We start from the raw sequence: 23091 nt of genomic DNA on the forward strand, positions 1-23091 counted from the left end.
TGAGAATTATAGAAATTTCATATTCAACCTATTTTTGTTTAACACTTTGAACAATATTAAAAGGATACCACAGAGACAAGGTCTTATCTGCCTGCTCAGATTACACTGTACTTACACAGAACCTTACAGCATACATGATTAGCCCTAAAAGGTCTCTTTGGTGATTTTCCCTTTTAATGAACTGGTTGGAATTCATTATACAATAATTGTGAGGGTGTTTCACAGATAAGCCTCTGTCTTGAGGGGGCATGGTGCTGACAGACAGCAATTTTTCTAGGAAAGAAAGAAAATCCACACACCTTCCCTGCTAAATGAAGCGTAGATATTAATCTGAAACCCTCTATGAGCAAGGAAAGACACAAACAGCAGCAAAGAAAGTCCAGGACAAGTAGGGTAATGGGTTTCACTCAACTTCCAATTTACACCATTTTTGCCCAGGTGAAACTGTCAGTTTTCAGTGCAGACAAAAATTGCATTTGTCAAGACAAAAGTTCTGCACTGCAACTTTTGCAAATGTCAGAGCTCAGGTATTTACATGGAGAGAACAGGTGCTTGTGCAGGCTGTGCCCCTGCCTGGACAGCTACAAAATTTGGAAAGCAATCAGGTACTGGAATTCAGCTTTGATGCAACAGAACTCCTCCAAATTTTACCATAAAGAAAAAATGATGGATTTTTTTTTTTGCCTGCAGGGTCAAATGCAGCATTGCTGAGGCCTTTCAACAGGCTGACTTGTTAATCAACCTTGGAGAGAAGTGTGCCACTGAGTTATTTCATCTGAGGAATTTCAACTGCACAACCTTTCGTCATAAGAGATCTTCCTCTTGCACCCCTACATCACCTACAGCCTGGCATTCCTGGGGTGAAACTTAAGGCCAGGAAATTGTCACAGCTCTACTAAGAACAAAAGAATGGTTGCACTGGCTCAGATACAGACAGCCCAGCCCAAGATCCTGAGCCTGCTGCCAGCCAACAACAGGTGCTTAAAAAAATAAGTACATGGACATTAATATAACTTCATATTTGTCCTGGTCAAAAATTCCAACCTTATATTTGTCCTGATCAAGAAATCCATGGTTTCAGGACTCAGACATTACATTTCTGGGTTAGCTAACTCTGGATGGAATTTTCATCCATAAGTCCACCTAACCGCTCTTCACACTTGGCCATACTTAAAGAAGTAGAATTCTTCTTCTAATACCATCAGAAAAACTTAAACTGTCCAGCTGATATGGGAACCAAGAGAACATCCCTCTGACACCGAGGAGAGTCACCTGAAAACCACCAGGGAAAGACTTGTAGGCTTTCCCAGCTGCAGTTCAGGTCGACATCCCTGTTTCAAGATTCCTGTCTACTTGCAAGCTACATATCCTGGGGCTTGGATTTTCATGCTTTCTTTTTTGCTCTTGAATACCTGAAAGATCCAGAGACATCTTCATTCTGGGACACGTGATATATTTCAGAAAAATATTTTCACAAACACACTGAATTGCAAATAAGTCTTCATCAACCTTCTCTGTTGAGGTTCTTCCCTGTAGGGGTCCCCAGCTTCAACTGCAATATCTGGAAACCAGAAAGCACAGGCTAAAGGCCCCTCTGCTTCTGCTACCTGATGCTCAAGCTCCTTTTGAGCTGGAGTGGCACAAATGCTGCAGAGCAGATGAGAACTGCAATCCATTTCTCAGCTGCACCCACTGTCAGCAAACAGTGCCTGCTCCCAAAAAGCTCTTGGCCTCCCTGATGCCTTGTGAAGGCTGACCTAGAACAGAGGCTGGACAGAGTTAAAGAATAAAGCAGGGATTTATTAAAAGGCCTCAATGGACCCACCTTGGGCAGCACCAAAGCCCAGTCAGGGCTGCACCCAAGATGACCCAAAATGGCCCCAAAATGCCCGTCCGGGCACGAGGTCTCTCCCTGGGATCAGCTCTGCTCCATTCCCACCTTGCAGTTCATTGTCCCAGCCCAGCTTTAGCCCAGGCACTCCCACCCTGCTTGTTTTTCTCTCCAGCCCACGGGGTTTGTGCTCCTGGGCTGAGATTGGGATCATTTGTCCTTGGTGCCCAGCTGGAGCAGGAATTGTTTTGTCTCCCTGCTCTGTGAAGAGAACTCACCATCCCCTAATACGAAGCTCAGACCCACACAGTAAAGCAGCACAGAATCTGAAAAATATAAAACCTTAAACCTGAGGCATCATCCCCATCACTGCATGTAACAACTGCAAGCTTAGTCCTCCTGCATTTGCCCTGGAACTGCAAGAAGGTAAAAATACTGCATTAGGGCTGCTGTTCAAGCAGCGCACTCTGCACACCAGCCATTTTTCAGGAGGACAAATACTCTCCAGATGGAGTCAAACCAAAAGGACAGCAATGTGTGAGCAGACATGTACACCAAAATTTCAAAATCAGGTATTAAAACATATCCACACCTTCAATGACTTAATCTTTGAGACTGTTCTGTGAGGACTCTGCCCTGCTCTCCAGCCACAGGAAAAGAAGTTTTCTCTGCACTTACAAGTACATGGAGAGATCTTTTTGTGGAAGCTGAAATCCACACACTTTTCTGGTAAGTGGAAGGGTAACTAGAGTTCAAATTAAATTTGAGACTGAAGATATAACATCTTCATTAAGAAGTTCTAGTAAAATACACTTTATTCATCTATCAGAGAAGGTCCTCAAACCCCCTGCAGATTCTCCACATGATGGTAAATGTGGGAAAATTTGCACTTGTCACAAATGTTTAAAATTTTAATCAAAGCATGTCAATGCTCGTATAATGAGAGTTTTTTCCCTGTGGTGAAATTGTCATAATGAAGGTTGCAAAATTACCATATACTTCCAAATGAACTGCAAACAGCCTCTGTCTTTTAGCTGTTAGATATTACAGTACTCTTTCCTTTAAGTCCAGATCCTTGACTAACTGATTCCCAAAACATTCCAATCAGTAATTTCCACCCTGGATAACTGGCACAGGCTACAAAATGTTTATAACCACTTTCTTTACATTTTCCCATACTTTGATCCCAACTGGCCCAGCCAGAGGTGCACTGAACAAGTGCTGCAACCAAACCCTGGACAAGGCCAGATTCAGCTGTTTGATGTTCACTGGCCCACCTCCACCTTCTTAAAAGCCTTTCTAGGATTCTACATTCAGAGAAGCTATAAAAGAATATGCTTCACCCTTCCAAATAGTGGATTACTCTGGGAATAAAACCAGATTTTTTTCATCTTTCCCTTTTGAAGCATGAGACAGATTTTGAGAAGATAATTACAATAGAAGGAAATATCTTATGTCATTGACATCCAAATAGAAAGCAATATTTTGTGATGACATCCACATATTGTGGATTAGCCCTACTGATAGATAATTATATAAAGCAATTTTATAATTTATAGATACTTAATATATAGTCAAATATCCCAATATATATCCAAATGGATATAGACCCAAAACCCAAAATATAATATGTAAATTATACCCAAAGAGAAAGAAATACATCCTTTCTTTGTATATCCATGCATTAAGCCTCTCAATTATTTGAGTTGCATGGTGAAAAAATGCATCTGTTTATTATTGTGGAGAACACACATCTATACACAAAAAACCCCATGGAAACAAAGCAAGACAAGAAAAAGAACAAGAAAGGTTTCCAAGCTGATCAATAACAAAGAAAGGGTGATCTATGGCACAGATGACCATAAAATCAGAGCACTTTACTTATACCCCACCCTCAACACAACTCAATCTGACTTTGAACATATGAAAAATAAAAATGGTCTGAGCAGAAGTGAAAGTCCAGTTTGAAAATTAAAACTTCCTGCAGCCATGACAAACCTATTTAGGAATATTACACCATGTCCTCCTTCATCCTGCTGCTTTTAAGAAATCAGTAAGGTTTAAAAAACTTGATGGGAAACCAACCCCACATTTCAGAGACAGATGGTTTATAGTTTAAGTGCTCAAGTAAAACCTCCTCCTATCATTCTTTGTATGCACTTGAAAACCACTTAGCTGAAATAAATCTGTGCAAAACAACAGCAAATGACCAGTAAAAAGCTTAATTATTCTGCTTTATATCTATGGTATGTAAGAGGGTTGGAAAGAGAAATAAATCTACTGATAAAGCTTGGTTTTAAACTAAGTGATGAGAGGTGGGTTGGAGCACAGAACATGATAATCGGGCATAATTCCAGGGTTTAAACAGCACCTCAGGCTTTATATGCTTTCATGCAAGCCAGGCTTTTATCAACAAGCCAAGTGATCTGAAGCAGAATGTCCATGTATTTTTGTCCATCACAGAAGACCCTTGTTTTACGTGGCTCTAGCTAGGAAACTGAGCTGAGAAATCCTTGTACTGTGCGATCAGAACACCCCCAAGAGACCAGCCTGAGCACAGCCCAGAACTGGAGGCACTGAGTGCACTGCCAGAGCTCTGCCTCAGGCTTTGCTGACCCCAAAACTCTTGAGTTCACCCCAAAGGGTGCAAAAAGGCACAGGGTGAACTCCCAGCTCACTGCTGTTTTATCACATGAGCACCTCTGTGTGAAGCAAGGAGGAATCTGTTTCTAGGCCAATTCATTTAAAGGAGGGGATGCAAATCAGGACTCAGCAGCTTTTCTGTTCTCAAGCAGAAGCAGAATTTCCAGCTGGGAATGGCTTCCATACATTGATTTTGATCCTACCAACCAGAATCATCAGAGAGGAAAAGCAGGGAGCATAAACTGGTAACAAGAGGGGATAAGTGATTTACTGCATTTTTTAAGGTGAATTTCAGGCTATCAGCCTGAAACTTTATTTCATGGACATAGACAACTGGTTAAGAGTATGAAGTTTTGACATTGAAAACTCTGAAAATAAAATTACATACCTGCAATATGTCAAAGAAGCACAGGTGCTGATTTTGCCATTAAATTCATTATCCAGCACTCCATGCTCTATCTGGTGTTGGGTGAATTTTGTGATAAGGGTGCTTAGATAAAGTGCAGTCCAATATTTAAACATTTACGAATAAGATTAATAGATTAGCAACCAGACAGCTTAGTACACATCCCCAAGGACAATAAGGATTAGAAGAGAAATCTAAATTAATGTTTTAGACAATCCTAAACCCGAAATCAGGGGGAGCATGCAGGAAAGGATTGAGGCAAAGCACATCACCCAAAACCAGCCTGAAAGCATTCAACTGGCACCAGCTGCCCAGGTCTCCTGCACTGTCCCTCAAATAAGTGATTTTTAGAGACTGGTGATGCTCAAGATGTCCTAAAGCTGAGAAGGTTGTACCTTCACCTATTATATTGGGTAACACTACCCTTTCCATGCTCTAAAAAAACCCCAATGAAACAAAAAAAATCCCAACCAGACAAATCATACATGACAAAGTCAGGTGTGGGCTGTAAATTCACCTCTAGTTTCCTTTGCAGAGATTACTCTGTATTACTAAACTTCAGTTCAACTTTCCAGCAATGTAGTTTAGTTGGTGTTTAGAATATTTAAAAATTAAGACTGAAATTGAATAAGTACAAGGTATTAGCAAGTTTCAGAGTTTAAAATACTAAAACAACAAATGACAGACTTTACCAGAAAGTGAAAACGTTTACAAAGTAGCCCATAGATATTGCAAGAAGTTAAAAACAAAACAAAGCAGAAAACCCACATCAATACCCAAACAAGTCTGTGTGGATTCCTTTTTTTCAGTGATCCAACTCCTTGAGAGAGATTTTTCTTTCAGCAGCAGGGTGTCTGAATTAGAGAGTGGCAGTATCTGATCTTTTTTATGTACCTATCCATAAACAGGGCTTTGTTATAGCCACCATCAATCCTGTCCAATGCCTCCTCTGCAATTTACTATGTGTATTTATTACACCAAAACCTCATTATAATAAATTGAAACTATCCAGCACGTCCCTGGAAGTATTCCCTACAGAATGCTATATATTCCAAAGCTCTGCTTTGACTTCCCAGCTCCCTTTCAGGATAAACATGGACTACACGTAGCAAGTTTCATGTTCAGAAATATCATTTACAAGAAATGTCATCTGTCAGTTTGCCTGCAGCAGCCAACACCTCACATCCTCCAAGATAAATTATGTTCAGTCACGTTAGACAAAAGAACATATCTAACTCAAATACTTACACTTAAGGGATAATTGAGAACTGATCCACTAAATGAGCACCTCTAATTACACATCCTAGGGGGGGAGGGGGAGTTTCTTATCTCTAGAGCTCTAATTTTCACACACCACACATGTCTTTTGTGAATTGAAGAGATGAACACACATCATTATAAAATTCTCTTTGCAAATTAATATAGTTAAGGCTGAAAAATCCAGTAATCAGAGGGTGCTTTTTGACTGACAGAATCAGCACTATTCTCCCGTTGCAAAGGCTGTAGAACAACATCCAAAAATTTTACCAGTGTTGGGAAAACTAAGGAATGTTAAAATAGAGATCATGTTCACATGGAGGTTTTGGAAAAGTAACCCTGAGTTGATACAAGAAATGATGACTGGAAGACCAGGAGAGGCAGTGGGGGCTTCCTTAGTTTTTGCTACTTATTTATTTCTCCCCTGGAAACTAAATAAATGTCTCCCACATTTAAAGGATGTTGAATTTGAAATGCAGAAGTTTTATTTTGCATCAGTGTGCCATCACATGCTTTTAAATTACTTGCTGTCTTCATTCTTCCTCGGATATTTTGAAAAGTCACATCACATTGACTGGCAGAAAGCAGAGATCACACGTATCAAAAAAGTGCAAACCAGAGCACATGGAACACAAAACTGAATTAGAACAATAACAGCAATTTTTTTCTATTCCTCCTTTAAAGGGGAGAAAACTTTTTCCAGTACAGGTAGCTGATGATCATCCTAAAATCCTGCTCTTAGCCCAAAAAGAGGCAAGGCACTGTATCTCCTTTCCTCTGGCATGATCTGACTTCCAGAACTAATCCTCTTATTTGGCACACAATCATATTTTTAATCTAAAACCACCTTATCTAGACCCCCAAGATTTTGCTTCGTGTGTTTTCTGGGGGAAGCTGCTTTCCTTCACTGAGATAATGCATCACTGAATTGTAAGCTCTATGCAGCTGTCACTCCTTGCCAGACATTCAGAAACATAAATGAACTCTGACAAGTCATTTATCTGCTAATTCAGTGTCAAAGTGTAATAATATCACTGGGCTTTGTGCATTAGCAGTGTTAAAGCAGAGTTGAAGTTAAAATGCAAATTGAAAGCACCTTTTGTGTATCAGAATAAGAATACTATGGTTGGTGCCCATCCTGTTAATCCTTCAGATTCTCAGTTAGGTGAGAATAAAAATGTGTGGATAAACCCAAATGTTACACTCATTAAACCAGGAATGAAATGCTTAATGAATGCAGTGACACCTGTAGTTACCACATTGATTTCAAGTCTTCAAGAAGGAATATCTGCAGTTTGCCATGCTGACTCACACCCCCGTGGAGCTCATATTCCCACCATGAGAGCAGGGTGAAGAAAGGGCTTAGAATTTCTATTCTACTGCACCCTGGAACTCTACTGAATTTTCTCATTTTGCTAAGTAAAGGCCACCCTGCAACAATCCTTTCCTCACTCACTCCTTGCTCAGACCATCACAAAACTCATTGTCAGATGTGGGAAACTTCAGCCAAGAAGTTTCCATCTTATTATACCTCTTGCTGCTGCAAACAAACACCAAAACATGGTGGTTTGGCTTTTTAGTTCTGGTTTTGTTTTGGTTTTTTTTTTTTTTTTTTGTGGTTCACCTTTTTGTTTGGTTGGGATTTTGATTGGTTTGTCTTCTCAAGGATGCAAAGCCATGGGCAAAGATTTCCTTCTAGTCTCTCCCAACGGGGTTATAAATTGGAATAAAACAGCCAAATCTTCCTCGTGTTCCTCTCTTGGCTGGTGTTACAAGCTGATCTACCTCAAGAAGACCAAGGGGAAATTTGTTTGATTACTCTGGTGTAGTTTCTAGAGCTGCAATTATATACTTTCTATAAACTAAATTTAGTTTATGGTACTACCCCATATAGTAGCATAGAAATTATATATTTTATAAAATATAGTTTTAAATTGGCAGTATAATTTCAACATGGTCAGCCCACAGCATTCCCTGCCAGGCTGAGGAAACTTCTCCTGTGCAAAGCCTCTCTTGTTCTGCCCAGTCTCACCTGTGATGAATTCAGCCTCCCAGTTTTACAAGAACAGAGTTTACAAAAGCGTTGTTTGTTTCCATGTGTTTAAGACAAGCTCAAGTCCATCCCATGTTATCCTGATTGGAAGGTACCCACAGGGGTCATCAAAGTCCATCTCCTGGCCCTGCACAGACACCCAGGGGTCACACCCTGTGCCTGAGTGTCCAAAGGCTTCTCTGCCAGGCTCGGTGCTGTGACCAAGCCCTGGGGAGCTGCTCCAGTGCCCAAACACCCTCTGGGGGAAGAACCTTTGTCTGATACCCAACCCAAACCTGCCTGACACAATTTCAGACCTGTCAGGTCCTGACACTGTCCCAGAGAGCAGAGATCAGTGCCTGCCCCTCCCCATCCCCCCCCTCATGAGGAAGCTGTAACTGAGTGAGGTCTCCCCTCAGTCTCATCCAGCTGAACAGACCAAGTGCCCTCAGCCTTTCCTTGTATGACTGCCTCCCCCTTCCTTCACCATCCTTCTTAGCCCTCCTTCAGATGCTCTCTAACAGCTTTACATCCTCCTTATATCATGGCACTCCAAACCCACACAGTACTAAAACTCAGTCAGAAAAGAGCCAAAACTGTTTTTACTGATGCTAAACCAGACAGGCTAAACCTTACACAATAAAAAGAAAACAGGACTGTAATATGATCTATCTTTTTCTGTCATGCAGTTGTCTAAGTTAAGCTCCAAGCTGAATAAGAGTTGATATAACAGAGCAACAATCTTACTTCAGGGAAGATGAGATAGAAAGGATTTAAAAAAAAAAAAACAAACCAACAACAAAAATATCCCAAGCTGTAAGATGTCAGTTTTGTATGCTACAGGTAAGTGATCTAGTCTGCAGACAAAATTCTTTTTGATGTGTCCCAACTCTTCCATTATATAGAACTTATTGAAAGCATACAGATTTATCCTTTTATATTCTTTAAACTAGAATCCTGCACTGATATTCTGCTTTCTAATCACAAAGGACTTCTGCATGTTAAATCTGACAATTGCTGCTAAGGTCAACAGCTGACAGATGGATTATCTGGAGAAGGTAGAGAGAGTCTTGTAAAAAATGAACATGAGAATAAAATCATTTATTTTAGAAGGGAGTGCTATTAGGAGAGGAAACACATGAAACAACACGTAGGGGATGTAAATCAAAGGAGTCTCTTTCTCTTCCAAACTTGACCACAAAAATTCCTGATCTGCCTCTTGATGATAACCCAGAACTGATACAGCAAAAAACACCAGTCTAAACTGAAAGGTAATGTCTTACCAGCAAGTTCTTCCTGTATTTTATTTTTATCCCTTCCTACTTCAGAAACACCTTCTATACATCACTAAGCCCCCAGTTTTTGTACTAGTCTGAAATGGAAACAATTAGTAGAATTTCCCTCCTCTCCTACTCACTTTTTAAACACAGCCCATTGATGGCTTTGCTTTAGCTTGTTTTTTTCACGATGCCAAATCAATATCAATCTGCAATTTCTTCAACTCAGCTCATTAGCTATACAGTACTTAGTTCCAGACAGTTTCAAATCCCTGAGATTTCCCATGTCTCAAAAAAAAAAAAAAGGGGGGGGGGCTTATTACATCCACTTTTCATGTTCCTTTACAAAGATTTGTGTTTAATAACCTCAGTCAGCTTTAAATCCCTTTTCCAATTCTCCTTCAAAAAAGACTCTCAAGCCTTTCTTGCTACAGTTGACTAATGGCTATCATCACCTGAGGCAAATTTCCCAGATCCTTTAAAAAACTAAATAAATAAAGCATGGCCTCTACATTTTCTGTTCTTGAGTTTTCTTTTGAAACTAACAACAAAAAGTTTAAAGTACACCAAATGTACAACGACATATTTCATGATCCAGAACTGTCCGCAAGCAAGAAAACCCTTCCCTTCACACAGGATTTTTTTGCCCAAAAGAAGCAGAGCTTGCAGGGAGACATTGATGACCCTGTGTCATGTAATGATCATTTTGGCTGCATCACATTTGCCACTTCAGTTAGAGGAAGAGATAAGCTGTAAGTATGAAGCAAAACATTCAAATCAACAATTGGTCCAAGCCATCCTTTGGAAAGCATCCATCTCCTGATGCTTTCTCCTGCTCTGGGCCAGAAGGGCCCAGCAACAATTTGAGCCTTGGGAAAACCTTACCAGAAGCAAAGCATAGCCTGGAATATGGTACTGATAAAGATACAAGCATAGGTCTGGTTTAAAGTCACCTGAAATTGTGAACAGCCATGTAAAACTCACATTGAAAATAGACTGCTGGTGGATATAATCCAAAATGCCAGTGTTTTCCAAAAACTAAAAATAAATTTTGGCAGTCACTCTCTTGGGACACCATTGTGTCTTGATTCTGCCTTTTGTAAGGCCAAGTATTTTCTAAACCCCTGGCATGATTTAGATATTCACCAAATGTCTTTATTATATCAAAAGTCCCATTTCACTGGGTGCATTAAAACAAAAATAAATGGAAAGAAGGTCATGGTTAAGATATTTATTTCCATCCAAGAAGTGTAACTGAGAAAATGGTGTCTACATAAAACCAAAACTCAACTACACATCTCTTTCCTTCTAAGCATGTATCTCTCCTCCCAAGAAGACAGGAATGTTTAAAGTGTCTTTACTAACAACGCTGATGTTATAAAATTCCACTGCATAAAGAACAAACAGTGTTGATAATCTTCCCATTCTAAAAAAGGCAAGAAAACTCCTGAAAGCTTCCTGGGCAGATCAGTGACACAGCTTTGTGGGGATGGCTGTTTATTACACAAAAGACAAAGCAATGGTAATGAATTCCCTCCTGAAGTTTCCTCTCTAGGGATGACTCATTGGAATGTACATGCTGACTTCCCAAAACCCCTTCCTCTAACTTCATGTATTCAACTTTAGTATCCTCAAACATGATAAGTTTGCTCTAGAAATAAACTATTTCAAAGCTCCTGTGGAATCCCATATCCCATGAGATGTTGATTTTTCTAGTTTACTATCATTTCATATGATTTCACTCCTTCCTCCCAAGAGACAGCATTTTCCTGAAAGGTATTTTCCTCATAGTTTGAAAATACTGCACTTCAGAGGAATAATAAAATAAAAAATCCTTGAAGCAGTAGTTTTCCTGGGTTTTTTTTCCAAATTTACCCTTTGGAAACTTTGCACACAAGCAGCAACTGAAGCACACAGTGGGACATGTCTGAGATGAAAACTGATTCAAGTGATGTGCTGAATTGCTCCAGAAACAATGACAAAGCACAACTGACCATGTACATGAAATAATCTGCAACAGAATTTCCTGAGACATCCCAATAGAAGATCAAATTACTGCATTCTGTAAATTTTAGAACAGCAACAACAAAAATGATTTTTGCTTTAAATATTAACTGTGACTGCAAGGTGATATATTAACAAAGGTATCAAAAACACAGGGCTGCACTAGACTAGAGCAACACATGCCTAGACCAACACTTGCAAAAAGATGGAATAAACTGTAGCTTGAATTGGACAAACCAGGATCTATGTTGATGAAAGACAAGCCTGAGATGATACAGGTAATATTGAGTAACCCAAAAATGCTACAGACTTCGTTACAAAACAAAAAAATTTGCTGATGATTTTCCCCTTGAAGGGATGCACAGGACCCAGGACTGTAAAGTTTCCACAGGTCAGGTTCATCACACAGGAATTGAGGTTCTCCATTTCACTCCTGAGAAGCATAAAAAGGCCTTTAACCTCCTGTTTGCCACTAGACTGCTGAAAACCCCTGCACTCTGCACTGATATTGTTGGCAGGCCCAAAAAGAAAGCAGATGCAGAAGGCAGATAAATAACAAAGGGCTTCTCTGGGTACTGCTCAGTGGAACTGCCTACGTACCTGCATCAAAGAGAAACAGAGATTAAGGACAAAACCCAAGCAGGCAGCCAGAAAAAGGACTGAGAAAAGCTTTTCTACCTCTTCCCCTCCTCCCATGACTTCCCTGTGGGAGAGCTTTGAACAAAGGTACAGAGGAGTAAAGAGTTTGGAGCTCCTGTTTGATGGCAGCAGTGTTCAGGGACACTGTGAGAATTCCCTGCATATTTTCCACTGCTGAGGCTTTGCCCTTCCAAAGCATTTGCACTTCATGCATCCATGACAGAAAATGCCACGAGGACAACATTATTTTCTCCTAGCAAACAGCTATTTGTGCCTGGTATTTCAAAATGCAGGCAGGTATAGTGCTATAAAAGCTCTTCACTGTTGGTCAAAGTAGAAAAGCCACTTCACAAAGCACAGTGTGATCTCCAAAAGGGCACAGCAGAGAATTTTGTCTCCTTTTAACACTTAATTCCTTTTTAAGAGTACTAGGAGCTAAGCATGAGCCAAAGGCTAACACGATTCAAGATTTAACACCGATTTGCCTCTATGGATGCAGATATTCCAGGAAACAACAGTCAGCTCCTAGATTTGTTCCAGGCTATAAATCGTTTCTGTTGGTATGCATAAGGCATAGCTAAAAGTGTCTGCTCAAACAGCAAAGAACAGGCCTAATCAGAGAGAGTGAGACTCTCATAAAATGCAGGGGAGCCTTTGTTTGGATTTTGCCAGCTATCTCAGACTGGAGATTTTTCTAAAACAGGCAGGATATAAGAATATTATTGACAAAACCTGCAATTGTTATCACACTTTCTTTTCATTGATTTGAAAACAAATAATAGGCTTTGGTTTTATCCTCACAGTACTTCTAAAAATAGTAACAGTCAGGATAGGAAAACCTCATAATTTCCTATTTTAGCTAGTTTTGTTATACAGAGAAACAATGTGGCATTAGCCTCTCAAACCCTAAAAAGGGTCAGGGATCATGGATATGTTTTCAAATTTGTTTTCAAAGCATCACAGTGATTCTGAAACCCTCAATAACCCAGTGCCAGGTTCTTTCCTACATCTTTAATCCTTTATGTCTAAGTATGAGCAAAGCAAAGTGGAGCAGAGGTTTGCCCCTCACAGTCACACAGAAGTTGCTGTGCCCTCACTATTGCTGGGTTCATCTCCAGAGATAGGCATAGCCTTTGGCTCTTGCTGCCTGAGACATTTTGGGAATTTTTGTTCAGCCTTTCAGGTTATGCAAGATAAAATTTTCCTCACAGGGAGGCCATTCTTTACCCCTGAGAGGTCTATTACCTTGCCTGCACTCTGCTCATTAGTTCTGCTATGGTATTTTGACATGGATTTATATCTTCATTCCTTAGAAGTATTTGGGTTTCATTTCCTTCAGTTGCTGTAACTTCTTGCTCAATCCTACCTATGGCTCTCTGATCCTTACAGATCTATTTAGGACATATTCATTTAATCAAGTGCTGAGATCTAAATTTCACATAATTTCTTTGAGAGTAAATTATTTTTTCTTTATGTGTAGCCTCTTTAGTAGCAATTGATTGCTAGATGCAGCAATTTTAATCATCTAAAGTCTTTAGTCTAAGTGGTCTCATATTGCACCACATGAATTAAGGAGATGGGCTCAAAATCTCTAAAAGCAAGTAAGTGCATAAATGCAGAAATAACTGGATTTTATTTTGAAGGAAATATTTCTATCAGGGAAAGCTTTTAAAAAGACAAACATATTACAGACAAAGTGTAGAGATGGTGAAGTGGGAACCAGTTCATACTCTTTCTCACAATACAGTTTCAGGGAATATTTTATGAATGTTAAAAAGTTAAACCAGAGACTTTGGTTTCCTCCTTTGCTCCTACCTGCTGTAGCATGTGTCCAACAATCACTTGCTGATTATACTATAATTAATCCATGCTCCCAATAAACCACATGAAAAAATAGACAAAACTTTTTTGAATAGAAAAACATTGCAAACTTGGGACATCAGAATGCCACCAGAAAAAAATGGAAGCTGAAGTTATCATGATGATTTTTTACTTGTGTCTTGTTATCTCAGGGAACATATTTGCACTGTGCTTCAGCCTGCTAGGATCTGGAATGGCTGTGAAATACAACCAGGCTGTTTAATTAAAGCAGCATTTAACCAATTAGCCTTGCTTTTGAACAACTTGGGAATTAAATTGTGATCAAGAGGTGTGGTAATGTTTGCAGGGGTCCAGAAAAAGGGAAGAGATGGGAATCTTGACTCCATGTTTAAGAAGGTTGATTTATTATTTTATGATATACATTATATTAAAATAAAATGTTATATTAAAACTACACTAAGGACTAGAAGAAAGGATTTCATCAGAAGGCTAGCAAGGAAAGTAATGGATAAGAAAATCTTGTGATAAGAAAATCTTGTGACTGCTCACAGCCCTGACAGACAGGTGGCTGTCATTGGTCATCAAGTAAAAACAATTTTACATGCTGGGTAAACAATTCTCCAAATCACATCCCAAAGCAGCAAAACATGGAGAAGCTGAAGCTTCTCAGCTTCTCAGGAGAAAAGATCCTGGCAAAAGGATTCTTCATAAAATATGTCTGTGACAAAGAGGCATACCACAAATCTGTGCTTCCAGTGTCTTTTCCAGTCTCTTTTGTCATTGAGGAGATCATGCCAGAGTGATTGGATTTTTTGATAACCTGATCCATTCTGTTTAAAAGTATCTACCTACCTACTACAAATCCTACAACTCCAACCTGGGAATAAAATGCTGTGGATCTGGGCATTGAACACAGCAGGAATAACCATAAATGTTTTAAGGCTGATCAATTTTGCAAAAAACCACCATCACAAGAACCATTTGTGAGTAGATCACGTGCAGGGTCCACATTCCTTATTCATAACTCCTGGTTGAACAGCATCAGCCAGGGACCAAGCAGACCCATCTGGAAATTGAACTGAGTGCTCAGCAGAACAGAACCACATGCTCTGAGTGAAAGAAAAAACAAGTGTGAGGCTGATTCTCAAAGCAATGCATGGATCTCTGCCATGAAGAGCTATGAACAAGAGAACAGGTCTCAGAGCATTCTCTAAGGAAATGAAGGGACAATACCACAATGGCTTCACCAGGTGAGAAGCACCTTTGGAATCTCATCTGTACTGTCATTCAGTAAGAACTTGAAACATTCGACAATTCAATCAGGAGTTTGTAACAAAGTCTTGATTTTATTCCAAACTGAAATAAAATCTATGCAAGGTAAGGATTAATTTGTGGCACAGCATTTACCTGCTAATTAACAAAGACAATTAAGCTACAGGAAAGCCTTTATGCCCTGTTATGAAGATTTTGCCCATTTCAGCTAAACCTTAATGTGCCTTATTTTGGTATGCCATGGAATGTCTGGAAAGTGTCTGAAGTCAGAACTGATGGGCAGTAAAGAAAGCTCAGGGAAGGGAATGACAATGGATCAGACATTTCCACATCAGCATGTTGAACAACTTTCAGTCATGATCCTCATCACAGAGCTGGGCCCACGAGGCATCTAACAGAGACAGTGAGCGCATGACATGCACCCACACTATTTTTGCACTTTTTCCATCACCCTTCCATTTCACTGTCATTTTCACACAAAACCATGGAGTCCTTTTTTTCTCATGCTCCACTCTCTCATACACTACCCATAAAATGTTTCTTTTCCATTTAATCCACAAACTTTCTTTCTTGGCCACCTTTAAACACATACTAATAAGATTAATGAACCTCAGAACAGCCTCCAGTCCCTTGCAGGCTGCAAAACTTCCTCCCCAAGACATCTGCTTGGTGTGCAGCAGTGTGGCAGAGCTCAGTGGCCTGAGCTCACCAGGTGGATAGCGTGCCAGGAACCAAAGCAAAGAGCTGATGGAGAAGAAAGCTTGCTCCACAGAATTCCTAAGAGTCTGAAAAGCCAAAGTGCAGAGGAAGGTTATCACTGAGGAGCAGCGTGCTGCAAGGACTAACAGCTATAAATAACACACAAAAGAAACTGTTTTACATTTGTTTGCTTTTGAGCACACATAAGAGATGGATTAGAGCTTTTTCTTGTGCAACACATCAGATTAATTCAACAACCTCTTTGCCAAAGAATGCTCTTATGGGACTACATGTTCCTCTCCTTCCAGGACTCCTTTCCTTTGTTCAAAATAAGACTATTTAACAAAAGTTTGACTTCTGAGATCACACCTTTTGCTTCTGACCCTTGCTAAGTCTCTAGATGCTCACTGAATCTTTGTTCTCTCTCAAAATCAACCCAAATCTCTTTACTCCTTCTTGCTCTCCACTCCCTGTAGGGCTTCACTCAACAAGCCATTCCCTCTGGAGCACAACACAAAACAGCTTCTCTCCTCTTGACTTTTCTGTGCCCTTTCCTTGCCATTTTTTCAGCAGCTCTTTGCCCATGCTGTCCTTCAGAAAGAACAGGCAACCTTGAACCATTCCATGAATTTTAGCTCCACAACCCCAGCCATAACAATTTCAAGAGCAAACCCACAACTTCCACAGGAAAGCAAACCATTGAAAAGCAACCCACTCAAATTGCAGCCCTGGCTGGAGTGCAAAGAAATGGGGACCATTTCAGTGCCATTTTTCAGAGGGAACAAGAGCAGCAGCCTCCTTGCTGACTGTGCTGCACCACCCATGACTTCAGCAAAGCGTGTGACCACCAGAAACCTGGGACACTGAACCCCTGCAGTTTCTCTCAGCACAGCTCCATCCTTACACAAACCAGCTCCATGTGCTCCTGCCTACTCAAACAGTGTAAAACAAGCATTATGCAAAGAGCTTTCTTCTTCCTTGCATATTATTAGTTCAACATTTTAATAGTCTCCGACCTGCAAGACCAGAAATCAATTCTGTTTCACTTCCCCAGTAACCCCTGCCTGTCTTGTGGCAACATCCCATTTTTAGTACATATGTGGTGCTCTTATTAGCCAAGTAATAAACCTCATCCATGGCAAAAACTTACCAAGAAAAAGAGTGTATGAGTGAAACCTAATGGCAGTGGATGCAGAATTCTGGCAGCAGGAAACAGCTACTTTTGTCAGTAATAGCACAAGATTTTAACCACTCCTCTGCCAGAAAGGAAAAACTCAGCATAGTCAGACTAACAGGTTTTCTGTGGTACAGGAAATGATGAGTGCCATTGCTAGACCATGATTAAAGTTAAAGTATCACTGTAAGATTGAATTAAAATTTGGATTACATTAGAATGCACAGTCTGCATACAGTTGGCTAGAGCAGCTATATCCAAAATTTGTGCATAAGATGTATTGTTAAGGTTGCTAGAAGCTTCTGCTAAAAGAACTACCAGGCTAAGCTCAAAACCATGTGAAAAAGTACCCACAACTTGTCCTTGTTTTTGAGATAACAGCTCTTACATTTGCAAATGTTAAACTAGAATATGTTCCATCTCACCAACCAACAGCCTTATGACTGTTTGTCTTCTGTTAAAAGGGGAAAAAAATAATTTCCATATGCATATATTTTATGTGGATATCTTGTTATCCCAGCTGTCTACAAGAGGAGTGGAAGTCCTGAGTTTTCAGCACGTGTGGGTATCAGCCATCCCTGATCAGAAATCTGCTGGGGTGCCAGCAGTAGCCAAGGGGCCTGTGTGATCTGCCCATATGCTGCCTCTTTACACAACAGATGGATGCCAAAGCAAAGCAGTTCAAATGTTTTCAGTGCTCCTTCATCACGGCCAGCAATCTGCAAACAATCTGAAACTGCTTTATTTAGTCACACTCTACAAGTGCAGGTTTTAGCTTGGAGCATAAGCTCCCCATTCAGACATTAAATGCCTCCACAGAGCTGAAAATCTTCCTGAAAAGACGGAAATCCTGCTTTGAGGAAGTCTGGGTGGGAATCTGCAATTCAACTTTTCAACAACATTTCTGTATTAAGGCAAAAATTCAGGCAGTAAGAAATCTGTCTAAACGAAATAAAACTCCTGCTAAGTTCTTATTTAGAGATTATATTAATTAAATATTATGTTTGTAATGACGGCAAGAAAGGATTGAACATGCTCTGGGGACCAAAACTAGATCTTGGTACCAGTAAAATCCAGTAGCATATGACATCTTGAGACTCCAGTTTTTGGTGTATATGCTGCAATCAAATACCAGACACTAAGAACTTTTTTTTAAATCATAGCCCATTTCTGAGTATAAAACCCTGTACAGAAATGAGTATAATACTCAGCAGCAGTAAAATGAAAACCAAAGTGTAGCTGGAGAAGAAAAAGAGCTTAACAAAGACTTCAAACTTCACAGCCTGACCTAACTTTTCTTTGTCAGAGAACTACTAAAACATTTCTCAGGCTAAGGAAAACTTCCTTAATTCAAGATAGTCTCTTTTTATTCAGACCACTTTATCAAAAGTTGCATCACATCAAACACATCCCATTCGGTTCTTTGCCTCTTACAGGCTGGATCTCAGACTTGCTCATGTTTGCTAAATTACCTTTTTCTCCCAAACTGCAGGCAGGTAAGTGAAGTCAGCAAGACTGCATTGAAAATGGAAAATCCTATAATCAATCAATCATCAAACAATCAATTTATGGCTTTTACCCCTTTACTTTGACATTATTTCAGAAGTGGGATCCTAACATTATTCCAGTGTATGATAACAATATTTTGCTGTCAGAAGTGAGACCATAACATAGCAATAGAAGAAGAATAAATCACTGAAACATCCCCAATATGAAAAATATTGCTGCCAGAAATAAATGTGGTGATAGAAAGGACAATCTAATCATAGTCAGTTATAAAGATTTTCTATGCCCTTATGTCCTATTTTGGCAATTTGCCACTCAGCATGGAAGCAATCACTGATCTTGATCTACTTTTGGCCTTTAAAAAAAATAGCTAAAAAATACTGTGATCCTCATTTGTTGTTTCTGCAGCAACATTTTACTGTAGCTAAATTTTGGAATGGCATTTTATATAACAGAGTTGTTTTTCTGGTTTAAAAACTTATTATTGATAATCAACAGTTGCTTCAGACTTCCCGAGGGCTGTATCACTGAGTGTGCCCTAAGAGGCAAAAATGAAAAACCTTTCTAAACTGAAGAAGCTGAGTTCAAAGCAAGAAAACTCCCACAAATAACAGAAATTTTTAGTCCACATTGAAGTGGCCATTTCTGTGAGGAACACTGACTGAGAAGTCTTTTTTAATTTGATTTAAAATAAGATGTGATGGCCTTATTCGCATTTCCATGGATTACAGTAAAAAACCAAAATTATTGAAAACTAACAAAGCTGCCCCCAAACACAGTAAAGAACTATGTTACAGAAGATTTTTCCACAGCTGTTCTGGCAGCACCACTCATAAATCACAACCAGCAAAAAAAACTGATTGCAGAGATTAATGTATCAACTTCTACAGGATTTTTTCCATACAAGCCTTTCTGAAAACTTTTTGCTCCAAGAGACACGCTGTAATTAGAAAATCAGCAATGAAATCCCAAAAAATATAAAGAATTATGGCACCAATTAATTACAGTGCTTTCAAGCTGAAAAAAAGCAATTTGCTAATGAAAACCACCATTGCCTAACAGTAGCTTTAACAGCAAAAAAATTGTTGCAATAAATCACTCTTCATAAACATGGGCTTATATTGGAAGCCTCCCTAATCCAAATGTGTTACACTCAGCAAGTTAGCCAAGATGTTCCCTCCTCCAGGATCCACTGTCCACATCCAAAAAAAAAAAGTGACAAAGGCACAAATTGCCAAGGGTGGGAGATGTTCTGCAACAAAGCCATTCCTGGGAGGGGACAGCAGGTACCTAAGGGCTCCCTGTACTCCACTGGAGAAGGAAAAGCCTGGGAACACTGGTTAAGATCAGGAAAACAGGATTAGAGCAGAAACAGTCACACCACAGTTCTTGGAAAGCAGAAGGAACCACAGGTTTCCCAGAGGGACTGTGGAACCTCCACTTCTGAAGATAACTCAAGAACCATCTGGATGCACTCCTGAGCAGAGTCCTGACAGGACCCAGCTCAGACAGGAAGGTTCCAGTGGTTCTTTCTAGCCTCACCCATTCTGGGATTCCATGATCTATAACTGGGCATAACTGGATGAACAGTCAAAGAAAGCCTTGGAACAGCCAAAGAACCCCTCTCACATTTCACATATTAAATCAACAACACAAAAAAAGCAGTTTATTTCTTAGCTACTGTGGTAAAGCAGACAATGGTGACAATATAGGAACATCCAGTACCAGAAAATGCCAGACAAGTCACTGTAAGCATCAACATTTATACCTGATCATTTGTATCTTCTGGACACTGGCTAAAGATGATATCTTAACTGATCTAATATCCCATGGAGCAGAAAACCACAAAGCAAATAAAATGTTATAAACAACATGAAGAGCTGCAAGGAAAGAGATAGACCAACCACATGATTTTGTTTAGTGGAAAATTATACAGGTACTTCTTACAAAATCTCAGGGAAAAGAAGAGATCACATGTCCAGATGCCAACATCTAGGCAAAAAAAAATTAAGTATAACCCCTTTATAACTGAAAGCCATCTTCAAAGAACCCAGAGACACAACTTAAGTTTCCCTCACACAGAAGAGTTTGTGGGTTTGGTTTCAGTGAAGAGTTGAGGCAGAGGGTGTTTTTTGGGAAGAAATATACGTTTAACATAAAACACAATTTAAACTATTCCCTCACACAGTAAAGGGTCCACAGATGGACCACCTAAAAAGCTTCAGCTGCAAAACACTTCTGCAGTTCAATTCTGATCTTGACCCTCTTGATTCAAGTAAAAGCATGTATTTCTTTTATCACCTGCATTTAGCCCTTAGGCATTTATTTAGTTTTACACCTTTTTTTTTTGTCTTCTACTTCCAAAGCAAATTTAAAAATTCCTGGAGCTCAAACTCCTTTTGTTCAGCCAGGCACATTTTGCATACATGTCTTCATGGAGTATTTTTCTATTCAAAGTTTCAGAAATAGCTGAAATTCCTACTTCTTCAGTTTTGTGACACTTTTCCAAATTAAAAAGTCCAAATCACTGCTGAGGAGTGTCAGCCATGGATGTTTCTACTTTAAAAAGTTACTCTTGTTGTCTTGAATGTGTATCAACTGTTATTCCCTCAAAATCACATGTAACAGATCCCTGACAGGATTCATGATGCAGATTAGAACATATTGTTTACAGCCCATAAACACTTTTTATTATAGTTTCATCATAAGGTAATTCCATTCTGTGGGGTAAATTAACATATTTTCCAGGGCTCATTAATCCTCATTTAACCACTCAGTGAACATGAACCAAACCCATTAAAAGGAAAATCAAGACATGAACTCTTAATTTAAGCCACTATTTTACTAATTGCATTTACCTTTAGGAAATCCTTAGATATAATACTACAACTAGTTTCCCCTTCTTTATATTTAGTGTACAAAAAGGCCTTGGGATATAAACCATCCTCTAAAAGCTCTTTTCTCCCTGAACCTTGATTTCAACCAGTACCAGTGGATTTGTTGGAAGAAAAACAGGATTGCTCTGTGTCCAGCAAAATTATTCTCTTATGAAACATGCTCAGGGTATGTGAAAAAGGGTCTTTTTATACATTCAAAATATCCAAGCTCCATTTCGTGAATTTTTTGTGCTATTACAGACAAATCCCACTGAGAACTTCCAGGAGAATTAATGGACATGAGGCACAGGCAGAGGGATGCAGGGGAGGCACCAGGAAGGGACTCAGTGATGGAGTCACCAAAGATGGCACAACCAGTGACAAAATTTTCTGGCATCAAAAGAAAAGAGTTTTTGGAGGAGCAGAGACTGAAGGAGAGAAAGAGAAGGAATGGGAAGATGAATTGAAAAGTGACCTGAAGCCCAGTACATGAAGAGCTGAACTGCCTGACAAACCCTTTGCCTGATGAAGTTGTGCATGCCTCACTTCTGCCTCTCCGTTAGGCACTGGGACAAATTTGGAACCATTTGGAAGTCAGCTGCCCCCAAAACCCAAATAAATAATTCCCTCTGTAATTTCAAGACAAAACAGAAGTTTGAGGATACCAGCTTGCCAGAGGCTCACACTCCACCTTTCACAGGCTCTGCCTCTATCACAATTCCACTTTAAACCTTTCTTTCAGGCTTACCTATTAAATCTTACAAGAAACAATAAAGCAGTGAACAAGAAGTACCTTGAAACATGTACTGGATAAAACAAAAGAAATAGCAAATATTCTGGGACACAGGGCCAACTATTTCCAGCATCTCCCAAGGTAAATAAACTATTCCACTTGAGAGCTGCAGGAGGCAAGCAAAAAGTAACCCAGGATCTTTATTTATTACCCTTCCTTACATCTAGAAAACCCAAGATGGAAATCAAGGAGGTTCAACCAGATCCCTCTGACTTTTCCAGCTGTCCCACTCATTTCAAACAACATCACCTTAAAGGCCAGTAATGGTACTATAGATATTAAAAAAAAGTGTATGAAGAAACACAAAGTGCTTGCTGCTGAGAGCTGCTTATTCTGGTAATTCTGCAACACCTCAAACACACCTAAGTGGCATGGGTAAGTGGCTGGTTTCATTGTAAAACAAAAAGGACTCATTAACATCCAGAAACTGGGGATTGCAGCTATCAGTTAAAAAGCTGCAGGTCTGAAATTTTTCTACCACTACTAATTATAAATTAGATGCTAAAAAAAAAAAGCCACAAGCTTCTTCTGGGCAACTGAAAAGAAAGTAAATTAGTTTTTCACACACTCTTAAAAAAATGTTTTACTATTTAAGGTCTCTGTGCTATTAAGAGGCCAGTACACAATGCAGAAAGAGAGAATTAATTCACTCTCTTCTAGCCAAAGGCAAATATAAATAACAACCAAATAAATTAAATGAGGTCTAAAATGGGATCTATAATTAATGACATTTCTGCTGACCGTTTCAGTGACAGTATTATTTAAAAAGTTACTTTCACAGATTGTCAGCCTCTAAGATACATTTAGTATGAAGTTAATTGCATTAGTATATAAATCCCCCAGCATTTATTACCCACAGAA

The sequence above is a fragment of the Serinus canaria genome, chromosome 1 (genome assembly GCF_022539315.1).
Source record: "Serinus canaria isolate serCan28SL12 chromosome 1, serCan2020, whole genome shotgun sequence".
NCBI classification, from domain to species: domain Eukaryota; kingdom Metazoa; phylum Chordata; class Aves; order Passeriformes; family Fringillidae; genus Serinus; species Serinus canaria.